Source organism: Cavia porcellus, unplaced genomic scaffold (assembly GCF_034190915.1).
Source record: "Cavia porcellus strain 051 isolate PalLab524CR breed Dunkin Hartley unplaced genomic scaffold, mCavPor4.1 scaffold_22, whole genome shotgun sequence".
In the NCBI taxonomy this organism is placed as follows: domain Eukaryota; kingdom Metazoa; phylum Chordata; class Mammalia; order Rodentia; family Caviidae; genus Cavia; species Cavia porcellus.
The window spans coordinates 23,972,650-23,999,595 of record NW_026947505.1 but is presented as its reverse complement, the minus strand read 5'-3'; the positions used below and the strand labels follow the sequence as shown (position 1 = coordinate 23,999,595).

The following is a 26,946-nucleotide window of genomic DNA, read 5'->3' as shown; positions in this document are numbered from 1 at the left end:
ATAAATACGTTCTGCCCCGGCCCCCTCACATGCACACTGGCCTTGCACGGGGAGGGCAGAGGCAACGCAGGGCTCTTCGCTGGGGAGGAGCTACACTTAGATGCAGCCCGGGCACACACACTGCAGATGAAAGCACACACCAGGACCGGCCAGGAAATACAGAGCCAGCCCCGCTCAACTTGTGTGCAAATGCTCTTCTGGCCAGGGCTGAAAGGGGTACAATTCTCTCACCACTGGGGAGACTCGTCATAGTTTTGGTGACACATGACTGACAGTAATCTGTCTTGATTAAAAAGACTACAACCACCCTTTTCCTGGCATGACCCTAAGATGTCCACACAAGAGCTTGACATAGACACTCTGATGCCAAAGGCTGTCCACAAGAGGCACCCAGGACTTCTTCCTACCCTGACTCAAGCTTGGGTCTTTGTCATGGTAGGCAGCATCTGTCCCCTTATAGTCCATGTCCCCTGAGGCTCTTTAAATAATAATAATGGTAAACTGACACAAAGTTTCTTCAGTATAAGTAGAAATTATTAAAGCCCTCAATGTGACATGATAGTTTTTGCCTCAAAGATTGACCACCAAGTCAGTGGGAAGAATGAGACCTGGAGACTTAATTGACCGTGGCTCTCATTTACGAAGAAGTGGTTCATCACTTGTCTTTGCAATTCTGTTGCCAGACAAATTTTAGTTAAATACTTCAAGGACCATATACTAGACACATTTTACCTCAGAAATCTAGAGCTACTATTAAAAAATAGCTTATCCTTGAATTTCACTTTTGTTTTGTTTTGGTTCCGGTGCCAAAGATTGAACTCAGGACTTCCTGCATGTTAAGGACCTTCTGCTGAGCTCCACCTCAGTCCTCTTTGTTTTGTTTTTACAACTCTAGTCACTGTAAAAATAGCATTGAAAATGGTTTAAAAATTAGAGAAACATTAAATAAAAGGCAATTCAATTCCTAAGAGTTTGGGGAGATATTTTGCTGTATGGGAGTGCTTTCTCTGCTGTGTTTATTCCCCGTTGAGTTATAATTGAGCTCATTTCTCCATTAAATGCTTATTTAATGCTTTACTCTAAAGAACACTTCATGAAATACAAAGGTCAAACCCATGTTTTGACCATTAGAGGATCACAGTCACAGAATCCCCAGTTAAGAGGCCACAACCTGGGAAAGTAACTTTCCAACACAACACAGCAGGGATGAGCCACCTTTTGGGCAATACTATAACGACACTCCTACTGCTGTGATGACCAACTTTTATCACACACATCTTTGGTCACCAGTAATGAGCAGAACACTTCACATGCACCCATCGCATCTGATTCTCTCAGTCTTATCACGACTGCTCTCTCTATGATCATGATTACTCACTTCCATATGATGAAGCATAAGGAGTTTAAATAACACACTATGGTCACAGGAGTAGGAAGTGGCTGAGACCCACAGACAAGTGCAAGTACATTAACAGCCATCCCAGGAAACCACAGAACTCACAGGTACGCCACTTCTACCGACCCAGCACAGTCTCCCTGCAAAGCTGGATCTTAGGTGATGTACTGAAAATGTGTTCAGGGCAGTGGGGAAGAAAAACAATATGCCCTACATTCTTGCAACTGGCTGCACTGTGCCAAACAACACATTAAACTCACTTCTCCATTAATTTTTCAATTAATCAACCATGGCTTACTTCAGACATTTTTCTTATCTTCGCTCAAATATCAGTGAGGTCTTCTTGGACCAGAGAAAATATTAGCTGTGGCCTCCCCACCCTCCCTTACCCTATTCTGCTCTTCATGCTGCGCTAAAAGCACTGTGGAAATAGAGACCAGGGAGTAGCTGGCCATATTAGATGTGATCTAGTAAATAAATGGGTGAATTTGTCAAAATTTTAAAAGGAACAAAATACTGCTCAGTATATGTCAGAGACCAGAGATGCAGAGAGCCATGTTCATTCGTATTATGCTCCTGTCCCTTCAGAAGGGACAATCATCCTGTTATAAGGACTTTCTTCTGACCAGGAGCTCCTCACTGGTCCATGCTGTGTGTTTCCCTACTGATCTGCTTCTGCCTAGGGCTTCTTACCCTGGAACCACTCTCCCCCATCCCAGACCAGCTGTTCTGGGGCCCGATCTCTGCCTTCTCCTCTCAGAACAGTGAGTCTTCTCTCTGTGGCCCGACACTTTGTTATCCTCTATTAAGGTACCGATTTCATTTTATCTCATGGAAGATTTGTGCTGTCTCCCAACCAACTCCAGGACAAGATCTCTGTGCCTCACGCAGTTTTTAATTCTTACATGGCAAGCTAAATTCTTTCTTAGTAGGTACTAACAAGTGCTCCTAGTTTGAATGAGCCAGAGAACAAGGACACCAGCCTTCCACACTCAGCCAAGCTCAGGGGGAAAAAGGCAGGGCCTCTAGTGACACTAGCGACGGAGGGAATGTTTAGAGTTCAGTGAAATACATATTTAACCAAATAGCTTTTCAGTCTTTTTTTCAAGGCAGTGTCAAAAGGAGAAATCAATTTGCTCTTTGGCTGAACATAATTTTTGTGGATCTGGCACTGAGAGGCACACAGTGTTTGAGTCACACAGATCCTGAGATACCAAGCAACATAGGACATTTACAACTAAATATCAAACATATGATATCTAAAGCTAAATTCACGTGATCTTGGTACCAACAGTGGCTATACATGACTGAGTGCTTACTGTGTTACAGGTTTTGGGCTAAGTTCTTTCTGGACAGTTCATCACTTGTGATCCACATAAAGGACTTATCCCTTCTATAAACTGCCTCCCATGTCACTCTAAGCAAGGGAGGCCACTAATGGGAGCAGAGAAACAGAGAGTGCTAGTCATTGGTATGTACAATGATGATGATGATGATCATGGTGGTGGACGTCCTTAAAACGAAGGACGTGTGTGTGTGTGTGTGTGTGTGTGTGTGTGTGGCCTGCATTACGTGAGCCTGCTAGAGTCTTGCTTGCACAGCCTACCTGACTTTGCATCACATGTTAACATGTGGAGATTTTCCATCAGTGCTGAGAGCTGTGCCCTCTTCCCAGAGTCATCAAGAGACCTACTGTCCCTAGCAGAAGGACAATGGACCCTCCTCTGTGCAGTCCGACTGTCCGTTTTGTGCTGTGCCCCTCTGCTGAATCAGATGACCTTGGGGCTTAGCCAGTGCTACCCACTGAGGATGCCTGGGCTTGCCATGAGCAGGGAAGCAGAGGCTGGAAAAGAGTGTGGTCACCTGATAACCCCATTTGCTCCTAAACTGTCCTGTAGTTTTGAAATTTCCTTGTTAAGAAAGCTAAATTTTTTCTTTTTGTTTTGGTCTTGGAAAATTACCAAACTCTTCAAATCAGATTAAAAGTCACATTCTTCATCAACCAAAACTAAAATATGACCCATGTGTTGCATCCAAGTTATGAACCCTTGGGGTTCAGGGGTGATTGGAGTTCCTCTCAGCTCTGAAATTCTATCTGTCCTTGTTTCTGTCTTAGAGGAATGCACACTGCTAAGCCCTCCTTCTTACCACATGGCAGCAAAGTGAGGCTTTAGGGCCTCGCCCAAGACTGCATAACAGGAATCACATCCATCCCAATAGCTATTGCATTTGGGGTTTGTTTTTAAAAATAATTTTTGAGATGAATGAAAAACAAGTAAAAAAGAAAGATGGGGGGAAGTGGGCGCGGTGGAACACCCCTATATATAGTCCCAGCTACCCAAAAGGCTGAGGCAAGAGGATTCCTTGAGCCTAAGAATTAAAGGCCAGCATGCGAAATGTCTGAAAAACCATGTGAGAAATGAAGGACGTGGAGGATTTAGATTAAAATAGAATCCTGTGTTGGGTCTAATGTGCCAGGAGGCTATGACCAGATCAGCCCTGCCCTCCTACTCCTCTTTTGTTCTGGGGATATCCTGGACTGTAGCGAGGTGTGTGATCAGCATTGTGCCCACCACACTCATGGAGCCAAGCAGGCTTTGCCAAGAGTCTGCTTCCCAGCTATCTTCAGGTTTATCTGCCAAGCCAATCCTGTTCACCCACCCTGGGAAAACAGAGGCACACAATAGCCTTATCTCTGAGTACAAAGCTGTATCATTCTTTCCAAAAGTTTGCAATAGATGAGCCATTCATTGCCCAGAAAAAATTCTCACGTGAGTTTGGGTGTCACCCTACTTGTTTTCACTTTCATTGACTGACATCACTTAGTCATTTGCTGTTTCCATGTCTTTATTCATCTCAGGGATAAAGGAACAGCTATCATTTCCTGAATGCCCACCCTGTGCCAAACCCATGACATCAATAATCACACAGTGTAAACAATATTTTCATTACACAGATGAGAAAAATTTTGGTGTGGTTATCTGCTTCATACATTTTCGGGAAATTAAGGCTTAGTATGATGAAATAACTTGCCTCAACTCAAACAGACAGCAGGGAGCAGAGATAGGATTCAGGCTCAGGCCCATAAACCTCTCTTTCTTTTCTCTAGTCTCATGTTTATCAAACTTGTCTCCACGTTAGAATTTACCAGAAGCTTCTAAAACTCCCAACACCCAGGGCACATCTAAAAATCACAATCTTTTGGAACACATGATTTGGTATCTTTTTGATATCTCCTAGGTGATTAATGGGTAGACAAGTTTAAGACCACTGTGGAAGCAACTGCAGGCATCTTCAGCTGTAAGCATTCTCCAAGGAACCCAAGTGAATGTCAAGAGCGACCAATAAAAAAGCAATAAACTGAAACTGAGCAGGGAGTAGCTTGAAAGACACACTTGGGTAAGGGACTGTGTTTTCTATAGGGGTGATGGAAGAAACTTGAATAGAGAAGAAATTTCTTTGATGCAAACTCAGATAACTCAATTTTTAGAGAATGCATCTAAGAAATGAACTAAAATACACTAAATACATCTCTCCTGGGTTTCCTTTTGTTTTGCTCTTGGCGAATGACTTTTTCAGTTGTTTACATTGGCTTAGTTCATGTCACATGTAGTTTACAAAAGGTAAGGACAAGTAGCTTTGTATAGGATGTGCTGACACAATATCATGCCATGGGCCCCCAGGAGGGACAGGGAGGCACCTTTCCTCAGGGAACAGCAACTCCTCTCCTAGGAACAGTTCTCAGCAGAAGGGTGAGCATCCTCAGCCACCCTGGACCTCTGCTTCAGCTTGGGCTCCTGACCTGCCCCAACTCCTTAGCAAGAGGCTGCTGAGAGGGTCAAGTCCTTCAGGGAATGTGCCCCACGTCTGGAAGAAGAAATATATACTCAAGCACAGAGCACATGGGAGAGAGAGAGGCAGGCGATCTGCTTTAAGTAACAAGGGGTGGAGGGGCCAAGCCTTCAGCCAGCCTGAAGAGGGCAACACCTCCAGAAGTTCTTAAAAAAAAAAATCACAGAACCCACGGGAAGGGCTTACAACATGTCTACCCTTTCCCTGAAAATAAGACCTAGCTGAAAAACAATCAGTCTTGAAAACTAGATATAAAATTGCCAGCCCCAATCAGCCTACCCTTGCCTTACCTACCTCACAGAGTCACGACCGAGCAAACAAATGATGACAATAAGGTAGGGACAGGCTGGTTGGGGCTGGCATTTTAGATCTCTACTGATCAATGATCACAATTATGATGAATTGTAACCATTATGTACTGCAAACACATACTAATAAAAATGTACAAAGTAAAACATTTAAAGACATATACATGTACTTAAATTACTTGCAAACTGGAGATCCAGTGTGGGGAACAAGCTGTCTCCACTGTTAGAAAATAGTTTGTTCTGGTATTGTTTGTGGATTCTTGGTAGGAAGAATTTGATGGCTGGTTAAGCCTCCTGAGGTGAGTTGGGATGTGAAGAGAGTTTTAGTGGAATGGTGTTGTGCCTTGTGTCTTGGCTGAAGCCCAAGAAAAGGTACTTAGAAAATGTTTTAGTTGTGGTCATGCTTATGATAGCTTAAGTAACATACATTGTCCAGTGTTTACCAGTGGATGGAAATATTTGAATTTCCACAGCAAACCTACATCTCGCAAATCTCATAGTCCAGCAAAGTTCCTGCACTTAGATCTAATGCACCTTTTCCCTTGAAAAAAAAATAAGAGCTAATGGTGAACTGAATCCACAACCTATGGGATTGTCTACTGGCCTTTTTTCTTCTTTTGTATTTAATAAACATCTGTGAAAACAAGATGCAAGTAGACTGCAAACATACAGTTAACCTTTCTTCTCCTGTCAGTTATGACAGGGATCTGGAAAAACCCACCTTGTGGCTTGTGTACCAAGATGTCCACAGGAAAATACAACTCCACAGAAAATGTGGGCCAAGACAACTGTCTATCTATTGCCATCCCACTGTGTTGCTGCAGTCCATTTAGATATGGAAGATTTCTCAAGAAACTGAATTCATGTAAGTCTCATAGTAGAAACAGCTTTTTGTGTTTTATTTATAATCTTCCAAAGGTTGTGAAGTCAAAGTCATCATGCTTGAAAATTTTAAGATTTTCCTCCATATATTAATAGTTGAACTATCACTTCTTATGTATAATTCAGTGTAAGCATCTGTAGAGAGCAGGAGTTACATCCTGACTAACGTCCAGGGGTTCAGAAAAGAGGAATCCTGCCTAAGCTCTGCTGCATGGACTGTCTAGCTAGAGAACACACTTGCTAGAGGGATCTTTGCTGCTAGGTCAGTGAAATCAGATAAAAAGTCCTTGAAGATATTACCGTTTGAATAGAAATGATTCATTATTGCAAACATAATCCCAGTATTGGTAACTCCAAATAAACCAGTAAACACATTACTGGCTGGGAAACAGCAAAAGGACAAACTGTAAGAACTGTGGTTCTTTCCTGTAGTGGAAATGAGCTAGTAAGTAATTTTCAGAGAAACCACTGAATTGCATCTGCCTCTGTGAGCCTCTCATGTGTTCCTCTGCTGCTTAACCAACTCTACATCACTGTATTCCATTTTAATGTGTGGATTTTAATGACACAAACAGGCATGACTTTCTAATTTTTTGGTACTGGAAATTGAACACAGGACATCATGTTTCAGACATGATTTTAATTTGTAGTTCCATCTCTGATCTCAAAAACAGAACTGGGGACTTAGTAAGCACTAAATAAATTATGTGCTGGATTAATAGAGTTATGGGTATTTAAAGACAAATTTGCAACATTTTTCTAAAAAGTCACGGATGGGAACTGGGGTCCACAGGAAGCAGTTGGGGCTGCAGCTGTAGTTGGCCAAACTTGTTGCAGCAACAACACTGGCCTCTGGGTTCCTAAGTCCCCCAGCAACTCCCAGCTCCACCTTTTTTTGGGACTTTTGCTTCTTTATGGCCTGGAAAGATTCTAGTCACTCTGCCTAGTCCACAAAGCATGCGTGTGGGTGAACATTTATACACAAACAAAACTTCCCAGTCTGTGGACATTTCTGAAAAAGAAACTACTTTTCTTGATTTTTTTTTTCTGTCAATAAAGAATTAGAATGATGCCATCACAAGCAGGAGGTGCATGTTGTATGTCGTGTGGGTTCTTGATGTGACAAAGAGTGTGGGAATATTTTATATCAATGCAACTTTATGAAAAATCAATAAGATGATATTTGGCTCAGCTTTTCCAAAAAGTCTTTTGAGTAGCAATTGTTTCTACTCAGTAATCTTTTCTTTGCTCACAATTAAGTGGCAAAATTATGAAAGACATATTCAGGGTCTTCCAACTACCCAGGCTGACCATTCCAACCAACTGAAAGTCACTTTTATGTCTAGGACTATGGAACCTTCAATGCATTTTAAAGTGTTTATTAATTTTGTGAATTCTATCTTTTTAGAAATTGAATCTGGGGGCTGGGGATTTAGCTCAGCGGCATAAGAGCCTGCCTTGCAAGCAGGCAGTCGTGAGTTCAATCCCTGGTACCGATGAAAAGGAAAAAGACAAAAAAAAATTGTTAAAAGAAATTGAATCTGAGCACAATATTTGATCTTGTATAGAATGTTTAGTTAATAAAATGCATGCATTTTTTTTTCATAACTTACAATCTTTTTTCCTAAACTGTCTATAGGCATTTACTGGGCCGGAAAGAATTTATTCTTGCTACAACATAGAAATGTATGAAAATGGTTTTCATTTTATTTCTGCATAGCATATGAGTTGAGTATTTTTCTATATTTAAAAAATGTTTTGAAGGAGGCATGCTCAGAAGAAATAAGAGTAAACATTTCTCAGAGATGCTAAGTGGTATAATAAATGTCTATGAGATAATAACTGTGAGAGTCTAAACACTGTCAGGCTGCTTCTGAGAGATACTCATCTATGAAAATAATGGTTTTGATGTCACTGTGGTAGGGTGAAATGCTTCCCAATTTTAAACAAATGGATGTAAAAGCAGTCAATTTGGGGAAATCACTAATAATGACTGGAAAAAGCCTTCCTTTTCAAGCATCAGACTTTACATTCTTAATTGCTTATATTGTTAAATTGTGTAGAACACAAACAACTTTGGATAAAAGCAATTGTCTGTGTGCACTTCCTTTGGGTGGCTATTATGAAGCAAGGTTTTCTTTTCTTCTATGATGAAATTATTAACCACAAAGAAACTGCTTAAGACTACCTATCTCATTTGAATGACATGGTTACCCTTGGAACTCAAGTGAGAAACCAGCATTTACACTACCAAATACTGTACCCATATCAAGGATTCTTGTAATTGTGTAGATACTAAACAGCTTCAGTGTGTTAAAGTCACCTAAAACTGTTTTAAAAGCCAGCTCACCATGTCGAAGTCCCCAGGGATGGAAGGCTTTTGAGAGCTTTCCTTTGCCTTGGACTGAAGGCAGACACAGAATGTGGGCTGTTAATATTGGGGGACAGGGCCAAGAGGCCTGGTCTGGATACACAAAGGGGCGGCGCTTTTGCAAAGGAATCATCTACCACAGGGCACCGACCTCTGGTTTATGAAGGGGCCTACAGGCTTTCAAAAGATGACTCTGCTAATAGATGGGCCCTGTGAATGCACTTTATTATTAGAAAAGCACCCGCAGCTAAATGCTGCATGCAGACACATCTGGAGGAATGGAACTATTTGTATTCTCTCTTTTGTTTCCACCCCATTCACTGAAAAGAAATGCACTCTCCTTTTTTTCTTCCAATTACAGAGTTACAGAATCTAAGCCAGTTGGGGTAGTGCAGTGCTTACAATCTCAGCTACTTGAGAGGCTGAGGCAGGATGGGATGAGAGAATCACCTGAGCCCAGCAATTTGAGGCCAGTCTCAGGTAATGCCTTAAAAATAAAGTTCCCAAATCATTTGCTCATACTAGAGCAAATGTGCTAGAATACTCTGGCTACTCCCAAATGCATGCTGTTCATTTTTTTGGTGGTGTCTGGAAGAGGGGAGCTAGAGAGCTCGATGAATGGTAAACCTGCCAGACGCAGGTTCATTACAAAAGAAGAAGACATGGGATCTTATTGTCAAATCCAATTTGGTAAAAGTGCCAAGAAAGATCCAAGTTTTCTGCACAAGACTCATTTGTTTAGACTCCTTTGGAGTGGTTTCTTTCTTACTATATTATAGTATGACAGAATACATAAAATAGTACTCCAACACACCGGGCACAGAGTCAAAGAAAGATGCTCTTGAAATGCCTAGATGGCCACTGTATTACCCACAGCCTTCTCCAGTTCCCTGCTTATTGTTTAATAGAAAATACATTATGATCAAAATTTATAATCAATTCAGTACAAAATATAAGCAGAAACTCCAGAAAGCTTAGGTTCAATCTCCAGGAATTCTCTGAATCATAAATTAATGGTAATTAAAATGTACATTGCATATGCGTACTGTATAATGAATATTCAAAAATCCCTTGGCAAAAACATTTTAGCCTTGCAAAAACTAACAGGAGTGGCTGTTCAAATTTGGAAAATGTCAGTGATACAATGACAGTTATAGTGAAAGGCTTGGACTATGCTATTTATCTCTGTATCCGTATATATGGTGATAAGGATTACTCATCTGCTAGGCAAACATGAAGCACTAATGATGTACCAAGCTACAAAGCAAAATAAATCACTAGCAACCAAAATCAGTTTCAATTTTTATTATGAACGTCCAAAGTGACAGCATACTGTGAAGGTGTTAGGTTCTCATTGATTAAACTTCAAGAGACCACAGACTACAGCATTCCAAGCACTTTAATTTTTGACAGAGCCAAAACAAAAGAATGATAAAAAATATTCTTTTAAGTGTAAAGGGTATGAATATTTGAATTTTTCCATTTTTTTCCCCTTGTGGGTATTGTGAACATTGATCATTTACAAAACACAAATCCTGATTTGGATACTTGTAACAAACTTTTATAATCTCTGCCTGAATAAGAAGCAAATAAGAAACGTACTTATAAAGTATGTTTAGGATACAATGTAGTGTGCCTGTTCACTGTCATTCCTTACTCTGCCACAAGGTCTAGTCTACCACCTGGGTACCTGCTGTTTGCAATTACAGGACAGGAAGTCTGGCGTGGAATACTTGGAATACTATACTGAACACTGAATTTTGTCAAAGCTGCATTTAAAAACATTTTTTAATGCAATTTGAAGACTTTCAGTGTTTGACGATATCCAGGGAGATAGCAATAACGAATTAAAGCCACTGGTCAAAAACTACCCAGTGTATGCAGTTGTGTTTGTTTTAAAAGCCATGGTATACTAAAGCTATGGTTCCAGTCATTTGTAGTTTCAACACAACATGACTTCTCCCCAAAGGATTCCAAGCACTCTGTCCTTTCCATTACTGGTACTGGATGATGCTACAGATGGGAGCTTGTTGCCACTGATTTTCCAATCAATTCTGGGCTTGTGGAGGTGTGTATGTATCTCTTACAGATGCAATACTGTTCATCTGAGTGGATCCTCAAAAAGAACAATTATGAACTAGAAACTCATAGAGTTTGTGTTTAAAATTTATAAAATTAAACCTGCTCCAACAGGTAATACAGGGAAGCATGCTTGCAACCTCTGGATTCAATCAGAAACAAATGCCTGAGAGCACAGAGCCTTCTCAATAGGTAATGGCGGGTTCCTTTTAACGCTTCCTTAACCAAGATCCGATGTGATGCACATTAGAGCTTTGAAGCGCGTCTGTCTCAGTTATTTCTACAAGGCCTGGGACACAGGAAGCTGCCAGAACTTCATTCATCATCTTGCCTGTTGACAAAAGGAACAATAACTGGTCATCACTGGTCAATGGAATAACTTTTCCTAGTTTTTTTCCAAGATACTTTCTAAAGAAGAGATGGCGTCAACACAACAGTAAATTTTTCAATGTGTCATAGATTTCTGGACTCTAAACTGCCATAATCTTCTTCCAGTGCACCAGGAAGAACCAGGCTGTGCAGTGGCCATCTCTGCCCTGGGAATGCTCAGGGAGTCCCATCTTAGAAGTCAGTGGACCCAGGCTCCTGACGTCATTCTGCCAATGACTAATTTGCTGGGCCCTAGCTCCTCCTCGTGTACAAACACGAGGACTTGAGCAGGCACTGTCTGGGAAGGTGGCATTGAATGCTAACTTTTACCAGGCTCATCCACACCTGCCTTCTTAGCTCCTGACAGAGCGCAGCCAGGTCCAACCACATTAGTCTGCAGCAATGGTCAGGCTTTATCTAAACCTATACCTGGTACCTACAGTTCTAGTTTTGCTTAGGGCTGAGAACCAGCTGACCTTCTAGAGAAATCTCAAAATATCTCCTTGCATCTAAAGTCAATCAAAAATCTTCTTATGGGTATAAAATTCTGAAAAGACACATTTCTACGTTTTCACATCTTTTGCTGCATAAGATCTAGGACACATCATTGTTTGGTTCCTTCAGGATTTCTGAAATTAAGAAATCACCACATGAAAGCTAAAAAACACATTAATAGCTATAGTAGCTTGGAAGCATTCTGTAAGAGCATTCTACTTAGTTATATAATTCAAATAGTTGGACTAGTTTAAACAACTATGTCAATTAAGTTTATCAAAACATTATCTAGTGAAACAGAGATAGGTTCTAAATACATTAAGTCTGATTCTAAAACTAATGTGAAACCACTTCACCAGACTTTATTGAAAAGATAATTAATTGGGGCTGAAAATTATGTGATTTTTCATAACTGTTAAAAGAACAACCAAGGGCCTGGGGATTTAGCTCAGTGGCTTAAGCAAGTGCCTGGTAAGATCGAGGTTATGAGTTCGATCCCCGCTTGGACACTTAGCTGTCTTTAGTAACAAAATGATAAACTTTGGTGATTAAAAAGACTGTACGTGGCAATTTTGATTTTATGCTTCTGGAAAAACTTAGATGATACCAAAACAGTTACCTATAACATACTACATTGCATTACGTCATACCACTATATTATATATCATTATATATTTTAGAGCATTCTAGCTATCTTATGCAACAAGGGGAATCAAGAACCAGGCTTTGCAATGGCCATCTCAATTATTTAATGTTTTAAATAATTGACAACAATAAAATTAATTTTTTCATACTTCCATTGTGATTTTAGCATAGAGAAATAACTTTGTAAAACGTATAAAGGAGCCACACAAAACAAAACTGCTGCCAGGGCAACATCTATTATTCTGGATTATTATAAATGGTTTGCTAATAAATTTTTCCTTCAAACAGAAAAGCTGACATTAACAAGTTGATTTTTAAAAAGCTACCTTGAAAGTGACTGATGGAAAGCTCGGTCATTTGACTCAATTGCTGCAACAATGAAGCTCCAGAGCCCCTGTCCTAAATCTGGATAAGATTTGCCCAGCTGTAACAGGAGAGGGCTGTTGTCCAATGAGAACACAAAGGGCAAAAAAGGAAAAAGGAAGATTAACTCAAATCGGGGGTAGGGACATAGAAGAAGGGTCTGTAAATGCACACGGTGCTGACACAGACTAAATTTGTGTTTCTTTGTTGCCAGGTAAGAGAAATAAATATTTTCGTATTGACAAATGAATTTAAATGGCACATAAAGTTTGTTGTGGGATGCTGGTAAGTATTTTTGTGATCAAGGTTAACTGGGAGGATTCGCTATTTCTCCTAAGTGCTTGATGGTGTTGCAACAGGTGCATTGACACAATCCATCACTGAAGAGGTGGCTGTCAACACTGCCACACTGAGCAAGGAACAGGGACAACAAGAGAATGAACAGCTCCTAGAGTGCGCTTTGGTTTTTGAAGCCCCTTCACAGTCATGGGCTCTCTGGTCTCCTAAACAGAGGATCAGTTTCCCTCCACGAAGGTGAGATGCAAGGGCTCCCAGGACCGGCCCCATATTAAAAGTCAGTCCAGTGGTTGGGACACAACCAGGATTTGTGCTCTGGCCACTCTATCCTCTGCACACCAACCCTTGCTCCTAACACTGAATAAGGACACATTAATCTTTCATCATAATATTCAAGTCATCCGTGTAGTTCTGCCACTGCTAGTAGCCCTAATATGTTAAATGATTTATAAAGAATACCCTGAAAAATAGTTTGGAGTGTCTCCAACACAGAAAAAAAAAACCAAAAAACAAAAAAACCATAAAACAAACTCTACAAAGGGTTCCGAGAAGCACCACTGCCTACAACCCACAGTGTCCAAGTGCTCAAGTCCCAGGCTGTGTGGGCTGTAATTTTACCCTGCCTGATTCTCCCACTGTGAGCACCATCTTGGTGCCAGACACTACGAAGGCTACTGAGTGAAAACTTTAGGTATGAAAAATTCAGCATGAGTACATCTACAGCCTCACCACACAGTGACACCCAGCTGTTCCCCAGACCCCAGAGAGCCACGGCGGGGGTGTGACAGGTGATTTCTTACAAACTCTGTAAGCAGCAAGAGCTTTTGTGAAGGAATATGTTTCCCCTAGGTCAGGTCACTCTTCTTTAGCAGTTACCAGTGTGTTGCAAGATCCTCAGAGTACTGGATGTACTTTGCCAGGATAAAGAATGGTAGGTCGGAAGCCTTACGTTTCAACGGGAATATGGTGTAATGAATAAGACTTCTTTCCTTAAACAAATCTCATGCTGGGCATGATGATGCATGCCAGTAATACCAGCTCCTCAAGAGGCTGAGGAAGAAAGATCACAAATCTGAGTCCAGCCTGAACAACTTGGTGAGACTCTGTTTAAAAAAATATATATATATGTATCTCCAGAGATGCACATCAGAGAGAATATATGTTGAGTTGCTCAAGGCCCTGAGTTTAATCTCCAGAATGCAAAAATCAACCCATCAATCAATCAGTCTGAGAGCAGCAGTGCTCATAGGTGAAAGCCGCTCCTGGCAGAAACCATGAGCATTTTACAACCAGTTTTCTGCAGCTCAGCTGCTGCCCATAACGTGTCTGTTGCAACTGTCCTCCACTTAGAAATGCAGTTCTACTTCCTCCAACATAAACTGGACACAATGAAGGCCCGTAGAAATGGAAGCACCCTAGCTCACGCAGTCTAGGAGACTTATATGATCTTTAACTTCTTCTTGAGCAGCTCTCTTCACTAGCCCCATGTTGCAAATAATAAAACTGAGGTTCACAAAGCCTAAGTACCTGAGCACATGGCAGGGACCAGATATCAAACAAAGTATGCCTGACCCCCAAATTACATGCCTTTCCTCTCCAAGCTACTTCTTTCCAATGCCTTGGCATCTAGACATGAAAGAAGCCACCCCTTGTGTGGCCCACGGTGAGGACCCAGCCGTGCCCAGGGCTACAGGAAGCCATAGCTGCTTTCACATCAGGCACGGCCTCTCTTCTGCAGGAACTGACTGTAGACACAGTGGCCAGGTTTCCAAGTCAATGACAGTCACAGCAGAGGACTGGAGGAAGCACCAGACAAAAAGAGAAAACACTTCCTCAGGAACACAACCCCACAGGAGCAAACTGCATGGAGAAACAGAAACCAGCTGACCTCTGTGGTCTGGTCACATCTTCCCTCCTTAATGGATTTCCAAATGAGTCCTTTCTGGAGTACAGCTCACAAAGGCAAAGCAAGGATAACAATACTGGGAGACAAAGTCCACAGAAAGCCTCTGATCCCTTTTTAGTTCCTCTTCTCCACCCCCAGCCCCCAGAACCACTCTTATCAGAACTGCCAGCAACCCACAAAGCTGTCCACTGGAAACCGGGCATCTTCCTCTTCCTCTGCTAGCCAGGAAAGGTGAAGGCATGTCAGTAAGAAGCCAGGGGACAGAAAAACTACACTGAGGTTGAGCTGCAGCACACTGATGATCCTGGATTCATAACCAGTGGGCTGAAGAATGTGGTGGCAGCACAGTACTTGGCACGCACGCACTCTTCTCCGAGACATCAGACCCAGCCTCCACCAGCCTGTCCTGCCATGTGGAAGCGGCAGTGCCAGCCAGAGTGGCTTACGGATGCCAGATCTCAGCCTGCTTCATCCAGTCGATGCGTTTGGTCACCCATATGGGAGCAGGATGGCTGGCTCAGGGCTGTGAATAGAATGTGTGCAGATGCCTTCCAACATAATTTGCTGAATGTTTTATTGTTCCCTGGTTTAAAACCTACTCAAAATGTATGGAGCCACATCCCATTAGATTAGAACAATATGAAATCATGTCGTTCCAAGTACCAAATATAAGAATAATTAAAATAAAATAAAGGCAGTCATTGCCCAGTAGGGAAACTTAGTCCTATGATGGGGGATAAACAGTGTTTCTCTCATATTCACATGCATATCATGCTTACAATCTTTGAGGATCCCCAAGAAGCTACTTAATTCCAGGATAATAGCAAAAGGGATCATATTAGCATTAAAACAGACTTTAGGAATTGTAAAGCACAAAATTCTCACTACAAAACTATAACTCTGAAGCTCCACACTTGCCCACGGACACATGAAGATTGAGAATCTATATGTTTGTTTTGTTCTGTAGTCCTAATTCTTTTAATTCAAATATGTCAGATATTCTGTCTTGAAAAATTATGCCACTTTGCATGAATGACCTAATTGTAATTTAGACTTTTGGACCATAATGCATCTTGCTATTTCTACAATGCTGGAATCCAATCTCGGGAGCTGGTACAAAGGAGGCACAGCGTCCCTGGTGCAAGGTTCACAGCCTGGCAGAATCCCTCCAGCCAGCTCCTCCATGGACAGGCAGGTCACAGTGCTGGCCGAAAGCACACACTTGGCCTCATGCACTCCGGGTCTGCATTTCCAGCTGTGCTCTTTCCCAGGTAGGTGTACCATCCTCGGGGGGGACTGTTGGCCACTCAGTGTTTCCTCATCTGCAAGATGGAGATTAACACTCACCACTGAAGCTGACTGTGCGGCTGAGTGAGTGTGTGTGTGAAAAGTGTCACAGAGGAGGAAGAAAGGGGCCACTCTTCCTCCTGCCAGCTGTGTGCAGGCAGCCCTGGGGACAGAAACGGCAGCAGAATCCTTGCTGATCTAAAATTGGGCTTTCTATTCCTTCTGACGGAGATGCATGTCTCTCTCTCTTCTGTGCCCCGAGAGTGATCTGTTAGCCAGGAAAACCTGTCTGCTTAGTGGCCACCTCCCCTGTAACGACTTCCCAAATGCTTTGTTTGCCAGGAGGTCTCCTGTGACTGGCAGAAATGTGAAGAATATCCTACAATCCTTTCCTCAAAGACCAGGGCATCAGTGATGGTACTGACCACACACTCTAAACCCCTGGCTGCTAGAGACTCACAGTACTCCCTCTGAACTTGTCCTCCTGTCCCAAGGCCAAAGCTCCCCTTCCCCTACTGTACCTCCCAACATTCTCCCTCTTTCTCTGGACCATTTCTACTCAGAGGAATCATCACAGGCACGAGGGGTCAGCACCCTGGCATTACACAAACAAACAAACAACAACAGCACACAGCCAATGTTCTCATGTCCTTACGGAGTACAAAGAAAAATTTCAAAAGAACATCTGCGAACCACGCACAGACAGCCATCAGCCATGGCCCAGTGTGTGATGCATTTGGGCTACATATGACCTGGCAATTCTGTACTTTGATACCTGAACCTTGGGGTGGTGCAAAAGACAGAAGCAGTCAGAAAAGGAGGCAAAAACAGGTTATCTAAGGCACCTTTCAACAACTTTACAGCCATCACCTAGTCTATAGGATGAAAAAATTGGACTACAAATTCCATGAAAGCAAAGTCAAGCCCAAAATCATTTTTGTAAAATCCTGATTCTTGGCATTGGGCTTAATGGACACCCAGTGATGAAGAACAGAACGAATGAAATTGGAATAACACTAAATAGCCTTTCTGGAAGATAAAAGTCTACCTGTGATTTATGTTAGACCCTTTGTGTAAAGCAGCTCTAGGACATGCATTCCACTGGCAGAGGAATTATCTGGACTACTTATAGGTCTCTTGTCTGAGCTTGTACTAATGAAGCTTATCCTGGAGACGGCTTTACAGAGCTCTCCTTTTGGCTGAAAAGTTCAAAGCCTTCCCTTTAGGTTTCTGAGAACAGACGCTGTTAGATTAATGCCTTGCAGGTCACATGACCTAGTGTCCTCATTTTAAAATTTGTTGTATGCAAACCATCATGGAGGATTATTATGTACTCGTTTCCTCACTTCAGGCCAGAGTGAAATCAGTTCGATTTAGTAGAACTGAACCTCTCAGACTAAAAAGAGTTAGTAATTTTAAAAGTTAACTTTAAGTAAATTATAATATATCTAACAGTCACGTCACATTTATGCATGAAGAATGCTCTAGAAATAGGATATTGATTAAATTTTATATTTAGGACACTAGAAGGAATCAGTGTTTAAAGAAATCCTATTACTCTCTTTGGGTGAGGCAAAGAAACCTTTTGAAAAGTGAACAATCATCCATTAAAATTTTTTTTTGATATTCCTATATCCAGCTTGCAGAAAGCAAACTCAATCTGGTGTCCTCGGCTGTCTTCACAGCTGAACTGGAGAAACTATATGGTTGCTTGTTTGAGCAGATGCCAGTTTTTAAAAAAATAGCTAGAGAAACTAATTTGCAAACTGCATTAGTGGCAGAGAACTGATATAACTTAGTCAAGGAGATGACAAGCCACTCACTTTGTATGGAGCCCAGGAAACACAGCCCAAGGGAAAGGTGACACCCAATCGCTGGGTGACAGGCAGACAGAAAAGGTACTTGAGGAACCTAGACTGGCCATTATTTCTCCGTATCCAGAGTAAGTAGGAATTGGCTCTTCAGAAGAACTGCCAAGAAAGTGAGTGAGTGAAAACAGGAGGAGGAGATAGAGGAGAAGAAGGACCTATTTATTGCACATGTGTTTAGAGAGACACGACTAATAAACACTTCCACCCCTGGCTAGCTAGGTTTTCTGAGTTCTGTGCATTTGCTTTCATTTAACACAATCTTTTCCTCATGCATTCATAAAGTAACTGACATGAACCAGGGCTCCACATGTATCAAGTGAGCACAACGCAGTTAATAAATATAACAATTAGGGTCACAGCCACACTTAAAACCTCAGGGTAGGGAGGACTGTCCTAGGCACCTGCCATCTGGACCATCCCCAGCAGCCATGGAAAAGGGGACTTAATCACTCTTAACTGTGATGCTGGCAAACTGCATGACTCAGTTCTTTTTAATAGTTTTTAGGAAGGCACAAAAGTCTTATTTTAACAAGCTCACAGAACACGCCAAACATGATCCAGATTAATGAGCCACTAACAGAACCTCTTTCTCTACAAACGCAGCACAGTCTCAGGAACATTTGTCTCAGGCGGGTCCCAAAGCACAGAATACAATGGGATGTAATTTTTGTGTTTTTAATGGGTGGTTTCACCAAACCATATTACTCAGAAGACTCAGCTGGAATTGGGATAAGAAAAATCTCTTCTTGACAGTGTTTGAGAGCTGATGTGTGCTGCATCTGCACCCCACACAAAATTCCCTCCCATGCTCAGTGGTGATGGAGCATGGAACTTTCCAGAACACATTTCACAACTTCCTCAGGCATGGCAACTGGAATTCCATCCAACTGTCCAGAAGACCTTAGACATCTGGGAAGGACACATCTCAGATATCAGCAAGCTTCAAAGTGCAAATCCTATTACAGTACACAATTTTCCCCCTGTACAATGACAATCTAACCTACTTCCATAATGAAGAGGGAAGAAAACTAATAACTAATGCAAGGCCAAGTGGATACATGGGTGACAACAATCAGCAAGACTGATTCACTAGCCAGATACACACTGCCACTCACCTGCACTGCAGGCGATGCTATTCACATTTGTGCCTTAGCACAATTAAGGATTATTGCATACTGTGAGTTGGCTTGGAACAGCTGCAACCATAAATGTTAGAGCCAGGAATGCCGAGGTACTCAAGCATTTATTTGAAATTACATTTCCTACTTTTTACGCTGTGAGAGTTGAACATGTAAGACATGAGCAAAAAACAGCTTGGGTAGAAGCTGGGCTTGGCCACCCCATCCCCAGATTCTTCTGCTTTGTGGTCTCTGGCATACAGCTTGAAAGTCACTGATGTCACATATACAACATTCTTAGCACTATCAACTAAAGTATTACAACTAAAATGATTCTCAGCACAATCAATAAATCAGTTCAAACCAGGTGCTACCCAAATGAAACCTCGCCCTGGATTCACACGAAAATCCCAGAGGTTCCCTAGGATCACCCCTGTGCCTTGAACACAGGGCCTCTTCTCATTTGAAACCTCACATCTTTCAACATTTCCTGATGGGTTTTTGCAGCTGGATCCTTGTCAATCCTGAGCACCACATTCTGGGAAATTGAAAGGTTGCACTGGGAATGAATCTCCCCCCTGAAATTACAATATGTGTTGTGCAAAAGCTCGATTCATTTTACAGACAATAATCCAAGATGAAACAAGCTTTTCCATTCAGTGGTAACTTTAAAACCTCTTTAAAAGTTTTAAAAACAGCTTTAAAAATGTCAGGACACAAGTTGGCTGTAAAGTCTTTTTCCCTTAATGTCACTTGCTCTGTCTTTGGCCAATCAAATATACACTGAGAAACAGGCTATGAAAGGCTCTGAGCGGAAAGAATACTAGTGAGGTTGATCTTTTTCCTAGTACCACCCACAATGGAGTGTCATGGGGCAGGGTGGATTGGGATTGCAAATTTTCGAGTCAGAACAGGACTAGGTAGACTTGGCCTAACAGGCTTGGCAGGGAGACAGGAGAAAGAAGAAAACAAAATTCCAACAGGTCCCAGGACAATGGGAGCTCAGCCCTGACTGCAACAATTTATAAGGAAGTTTTACACAACATTTATGTCCATTTGGAAACAGCCAATTTACAAAAGTAGCATGCAATTCTGTTCTTTTTTATATCTCCAAAAGAAAATGTTATTCTTCTAATCACCTGCTGTTGAACACATCTAAAGTTTCTGGATCCTCTGTGCTAAGTCCTTATAGCTGTAAACATTATCCTTTTCCTACAATCACAGAACTTAGCTAGGCCTCAGCAATCCTAGGCTACAGAACTGAAATCTGATTGCTAACCTACCCCACTTCCCCTGTGCCAGGTGCCAGACTGCAGGCAGGTGCAGTCGCCATCATTAACCTCATCCCACAAATGAGGACACAGCTCGCAGAGCCTAAGTTACCTCCTTGGCACGCACTGCGGGCAGCTGGTGAGGCCAGTGTTAGAACCCAAAGTCTCTTTTGTAGTATTTCAACACAGATGTGTTCATTGCCCAACCACGGGCTCTGTTTCAGCATGGATAGATGTCCCTGCCTCATGTTGCAGGTTTAGGGCAAAAAACTTACACCAGAGTGCAGAATGAACTCAGGAAGGGCTGGTTTGCACCCATGACCCATTAAGGGGTTCAGCTGCCCTCAGAGCTCGCTCAGCAAGGTCACCTTGAATAGGCCTAGTTTCCAAAAATTCTGTCAAAAAGCTTGCTTTTCTTCCCCCAGCCCACTGCAATAGGCTAGATCCCCTCTGCTCCTTTCTTTAATTCATTCTTTGGATACCAGTCGGGAAGCTTATTAGGGTTGCTCTGGAGACCGTGGTCTGCATAGTAGATGGGTGTACACAGACACTCTCCAGGGAGACAAGGGGCCGGTGCCTGAAGTAATCCATTATGGAAGAGATGGCCCACTGCTGGAGTACAAGGAGAAGGCTCTCAGGAGGGGAAGATGGGCAATGGCCGGTTGGGAGGACCAAGCTAGTGATCCTTCACACTTGTGGAACTGAGAGCACAGGGCCCGAGGAGTGCCCTGCGGGCACAGAGTGCCCCAGACAAACAGCTGTCGCAGCCCCCAGAACAAGGGGCCTGAGAGGTCAGTTAGTTAAGCAAAGGAGTGTCATGTGACAAATGTATGAATAAACGCACTGCTCCATTAAGCAGTGCCTTTGCTACCATCAGGAGAGAGAGCTCCACCTGACCTCTGCTTTCAGTATATTGGCTCTTATCTTAATTTCTCCACCCTCTCTCCATCCACACCTCCACCCCAACTTTGAGACCTGCGCAGCACACAAGGTGGCACTCACCTGCCACTCTTTTGTTTGCATGACAATTAACATGTGCAAACCCATTCTTCAGGGATGTCAAGTGTTGACAAAGGCACTTAAGTGGAACCAAAGGACTCAAATACTACTCTACTTGTTTATTATTCATGAAAGAGAAAATTCAAGGTGCACGTTAGCTGTGGCAGTATGTTAGAATTTAACCATTAGAAAAATGCATTTTCAAATACATTGCAAACTAATAATTTAAAAACTATCTCAATAGATACTATTATTAGTATTATCAGATTAAATTATTAGTTTTTCAATAGATTTTTTTCCTCTTGCATAGAAAAATCACATCTTGGGGGCTGGAGATTTAGCTAAGTGCCTGCCTTGCAAGCAGGCAGTCGTGAGTTTGATCCCCGGTACTGATAAAAAAGGAAAAAGACAAAAAAAAAAAAAAAAAGAAAAATCACATCTCTTAAGTAAAAAAAAAAAAAAAAAAGGACAATCCTCATTTTCTAGCATGAAATTCTAAACCACTTATTTCCAACCTCAAAGTGAACTTCCCTCATAGCAAGTCATTGGTAACTAACGACATACCAATCGGCTGAGAGGTCTCAAATCATTTGTTAAGTTTGGTCACAATAATAAAATCTGTATTTGCAAATGCTTTGTTTTAAATAATAAATCAAAAAAAGGCTCAAAGTTATCCCTCTAACAGTCATTTCTATTTATATTAAATACATTTTCTCTAGTGGAGAAAAAAAAAAGAATTAAGTTGCTACATACACGAACATCATCGTGACAGACACTTTAGATTTTGAATGAAGTCCAGCTCTAACTGCAGTCTGTGTCCCAGGGGAAAGGCTGACACAGCTTTCTTTTAGGAAAACTGCAGAAAACAATGAAGCGCCTAACATAAGGCTAATCAATACATGAGGGAGCTATGGAGTAGAATTGCCAAATTTAGCAAGTAGAAATATACAAGAAACACTGTTTAAAGTGTAGCTCAAATACTGCGTGGAATATCCTTAAATCAAAAATCATTTGTTGCCCGTCTGAAGTTTAAAGTGAGTTAGGTGCCCTGTATTTTGTTTGGCACCCGACTGAGGGTGAAAGGGTGTGTACCTTGTGGCCACCAGACCAGCACCGTAGGTGGTATTCATTTCCCGAGCCACTTGGATGGTTTTAGGATGTTTCTCTTACACTACTGATCCCAGACTATAAAAAATACGCCCTTGAGCAGTGCCCTTCTTTTCCATCAGGTAATCACGGGGCGCCTATCCTTTGCTAGGGCTGCTCTAGGAGCTGGGGACAGCAGTCATCCTGCAGCTCCCACAAGGCAGGGAGAGGGGTGAGACAGGTCAGCAGCAGCGTGCTGCAAGGAAAACCAGAGACGGGACCCTGGCTAATCCTGGTAATTCCAGTGGCTTGGGAGCCTGCCGCAGGAGGATTGCAGGTTCAAGGCTGGCCTGGGCTACGCGGCAAGACTCTGTCTCACAAAGCAGGGCGAGGCTGGGGATGCAGCTCAATGTTGCATTTCCCTAGGTTCAATCTCTGGCTGCTCTTGCACAAAACAAAACAAAAGAATAACAATAAAACAAAAGTAGTGTAGCAAGGGGCAGGAGAACACTATTTTGGGCATTAGCTCCAAAGCATTTCTCTAAGTCAAGACAGAGAGAAGCTGTGGGAGTCTGAGGAATGTGAAAGACTGCAAGCAAAGGAGACAGGAGGAGGAAGACAGGGAGGCATGGACATCAATACACCCCTGACAAAGGTATAGTCTGGAGTCATTTAACACAGACGACTAAGAACCTGTGAACCAACAGTGGCACACAGAATGGCACTTTAAGAAATGGAGAAAGATCCTCCATTGAAGAAAGCCTGACCTTCCCTCTAAAAGATAGCTTCTGGAAAGCCAGCAGTTCACATTGCTTACAAATTCTATTATGGTAAGTCAGCCATGGCACTCGCCTGTATTCCCAGCTACTCGGGAGGCTGAGGCAGGAGGATCACTCGAGCTCAGAGGTCTGAGGCCAGCCTGGGCAACATAGCAACTCTGTCTAAACAAAACAAAACAACAAAAAAGGTAAAGCTGTGACCTGAAAAAAGTTCCCTCCTTCTTGCATTCCCACGGCAGGCCAGGTGGAAGGTTTATACCATCAACCAGATCATCCCTTCCCCAGGAGATTAATAAGTATTGTGTGATTTGCTCCTCTGTCTGGGAATATGCTAGAAATAAACTTCCCAGAGGACAAAGACAAATATCTGATCATAGGGGGCGGACACAGCAGCCCTGATCAGAACCAGGAAACTCACCACCACTTGTCAGCTACGGTTAGTGACACTGGCCCGAGGCTTGTGCTCCAGGTTCTACAGAACTTTCTTTCACATTTGCAACAACTTCTTGGGAATTTAAAATATATTCAAATGTCTATCTTTACCAACTTGCCTATCGGAAAAAAGGGGATTATTTTCAAATCACTGAAGAAAGCCACAGCTCCCCTGGCACCCCGTCAGGGGAGCAGTCTGCTCTCCGGTTCCCAGAAGAGACCCGGAGTCAGGCCTCTTGGTCTTTGTTTCTTTCAGGTCCCTCCCTACAGGACCACAGGAGGTCTCCTGTGGATGAACTCGGTTGAAACTGAAGCCTTTTTTCATATGAGATAAAGCAAATCTCTCAGCGTAGAACCATACCCCTAGGAGCAGGAGACAGTCTGAGAAACTGTGGAATTACAGAATCTCAGTTCTGACATACCGTCAGAGCAATATCTGCTGGGACACCCGCACTGCCTCCAACTCCTCCCCACATGGATTTTGTCCAGGTTCCAGCGTGCCACCTCTCCTGCCAGGCCTCAGCTCTGTTTTTAGACAGTGACAACAGCCAGGAAGACAAATCTCTGCCCTCTAGCGTTACAAAGAGCTTGTCCAATCCTGCAGCTACACTGCATTTATGTTAAGTCAACGACCTTAAAATCCTTTAAATATTCTCCAGGGCAGACACATTAATCCTCATTGGATACATTCAGTCCCCAGCTATGTAGGTCATATTCTTAGGTCAGTGTCTAGAAACTAGAAGTGCTTTTAAAAGTTCAACTGCTGTCAGATTTGTGAGACAGAGCAACATCATCACAGTTTGTCACCCTTCTCAGCTTGAACCCTATTCTTGCGCTACAGCACTCTAAGCTTGCCTTAGTGCCTCGATGGCAAACTTTTTAGAGCTTTCAATGATACAAACAGCCCACTGTGGCACTCGTGCCGTAGGTTGGCCACCATTGCCTTAGCCTCTTGTGGCCATAGGGATCTGTCTGGCTGGTGAGCCTCTATCTCTCTTGCCCCCAGCTAGTAAACCATATCTGATCCTCCTTTCAGTTTACCAGCCCAGAGCTCACCCAAGAGTCTAGTTCTCTTGTACCTTCTCATAACTCTAGGTTTAATCACATGCCTGATGTTCATCTCTCCTTTCAAATCACTAATAAGGTGGAGGGTAAGTCCGAAGTCATAAATCTGTCTCATTTCAGTCCCTTTTAACAAACCTGTGACAATCTGTATGTGGGCACCGAAAAGAAAAACATCTGCCCAGTGCCGATGCCTCCTCTTTGAGTCTGCCCTGGATGGAACCTGTGTTGGCGCACCTGCAGCCTGTGTTTGCAGCCATCCTCATGGCCTTCCAGGGCTCCTTCTCACCAGCAGGGCCTGTTTTCCTCCTTCTGAGCATCCCATGGCCCTTAGGCAAAGGCCAGGTCAGGGACAGCTGCCCCTGGCTCCACTGTGGAACCCTGGCCTGGTCCCTTACAGCTGCCACCCATCAGGCTGACACTGTTCTATCAATCAGCAGTTTGACGGGGGTGGGAGGGATTGAGCCAGCCAGGCTACACGGCCACCTAGGCCTCTGCCTTCTTTCTGTCCTTGCCACAAAACACTGAGCGGCCTCCTCAGCTCCTTACTGAAGTCTAATTAGACAGCAGCTATTATATTTCTCATCCACTGAATGATATAAGCCTTTGGAAGTGCCAGTCATTTGTCTGGCAGGAACTTTCTTTAGTGACCCCAGGCCAGTGAATCCCTTTTGCACCAGTCAAGCAATCCTTATTCGGCTCTTTCTGGCCCTGTGCTGGGAATGATGAAAGTTCAGTGGCCTGCATTTTTATGCTTGCAGATCAAAACGTTTGCCTGCTCCTAAGTATCAGAATCCCTCCCTGCTTGCCAGGGGTCGGGCTTGCATCATGTTAGAGGCCAGTCCACACATTCCAGTTCCCAGGGATGCCCCAGAGCCATGCGAGGACAATTAAGGGCACCTCCCCACCTCCACTGGCTCTGCTCACACTGCCATGGACTTCTGGCTATGTGACATTGATGTCAGGCCTCGGGTGCCCTGTCTCTCTTTACCTCCTCCCTTTTACTAAAAACAGTTTCCCCATAAGCTTCTCAGATCTGCTTCCAGCCTCCTGACTGAGCTTTTACTGATTTATACTACTCTTCTACATTCATCTTGGATTACAATTCTTCCTCTCTGTTCGTGTTTTTTCTGATTTGGCCTTCAGAGAGCGTTAGTGAAAGCGAGGCCCATGTTTCTTTCCATCAGCATCATATGCCACTTATTAGCAGGATTCCGCTGTTGATTTTATTATGCACATGCCTGTAGCAACTTTCTTTTTTGAAACTCTGTTCCTTGAATTTTTCTTTGAATCTCTTAATGTCTTTCAAAAACTTTCACAGTAAAAGCATGTGTGATAAGGTCCATGTATAATACATATCTGTGCCCTAATAATGGTAACTGTTACCCCTTTACTTCACTCTCCATCCTGCCAGAAATGCCCATGGGCACCCTGGACAGAGGCACTGTCACCCCCATTATTGCAGAGACTCAGGAAAAAGACTGGCCAGAGGCAGCCACTGAGTAACTCCAAAATCAGGATGCAGGCCCCACTCCCAGAGGACCTTGATTCTTCTGCTAAGCTACTCTGGTGTGCTTTCAAGGGCATTTCTTTAGGCATCTTATCCCACAGGGCAGGCAGAATTCTTCAGTATTTTTTAGGAATTAAAAAAAGTCCACATTTAAGATTATAAATGGTTTTGTCTATGCTGAACTCTATCTTACATAATTTTCTACTCTATTCTTTGTGTGATTCTAAAAATATAATGTAAATAGATTATGCATAGCCTAAGAGCCAAATTTATCTATACAATGGGACAGAGAAAGTGTCTTTGTAAGCATTTAGCAAAAGCTTTTTTTTCTTGTTTCTTGATACTGAGAATCTAACCTAGGGCTTCGCACACATCAAGCAAGTGCTCACCCCTGAGCTATGTTTCAGCCCTTTTTATTTTTTATCTTGAGACAAGGTCTTGCTAAATCACCCGGGCTAATTTGAATTTGTAATCCTTCTCCCTCAGCCTCCCAAATAGTTGGGATTATGGGGATGTACCTAACATGTCCAGCTAGCAAAAAATTTTCAAAACTTACAAATGAGATTTG

General features: G+C 42.7%; 1 protein-coding gene across 5 annotated transcripts in view; it reads right to left on the bottom strand.

Annotated features, from left to right (window-relative positions):
* Positions 1-26,946, bottom strand: part of Scaf8 (SR-related CTD associated factor 8) — a 232,920-nt gene that overhangs the window by 55,946 nt on the left and 150,028 nt on the right. Inside the window, exons 22-23 of one of the 5 annotated variants that reach the window (XR_010041898.1) lie at positions 12,724-23,536; positions 10,100-11,219 (exon numbers count right to left, since the gene is read on the bottom strand). The exons of 3 other annotated variants lie outside the window; for them this stretch is intronic. The gene's annotated coding sequence lies outside the window, so the exon portion shown is untranslated. Of the gene's footprint in view, positions 1-10,099; positions 11,220-12,723; positions 23,537-26,946 lie in introns of those variants that run through there. One more of the 5 variants, XM_063232932.1, reaches the window with a different exon arrangement.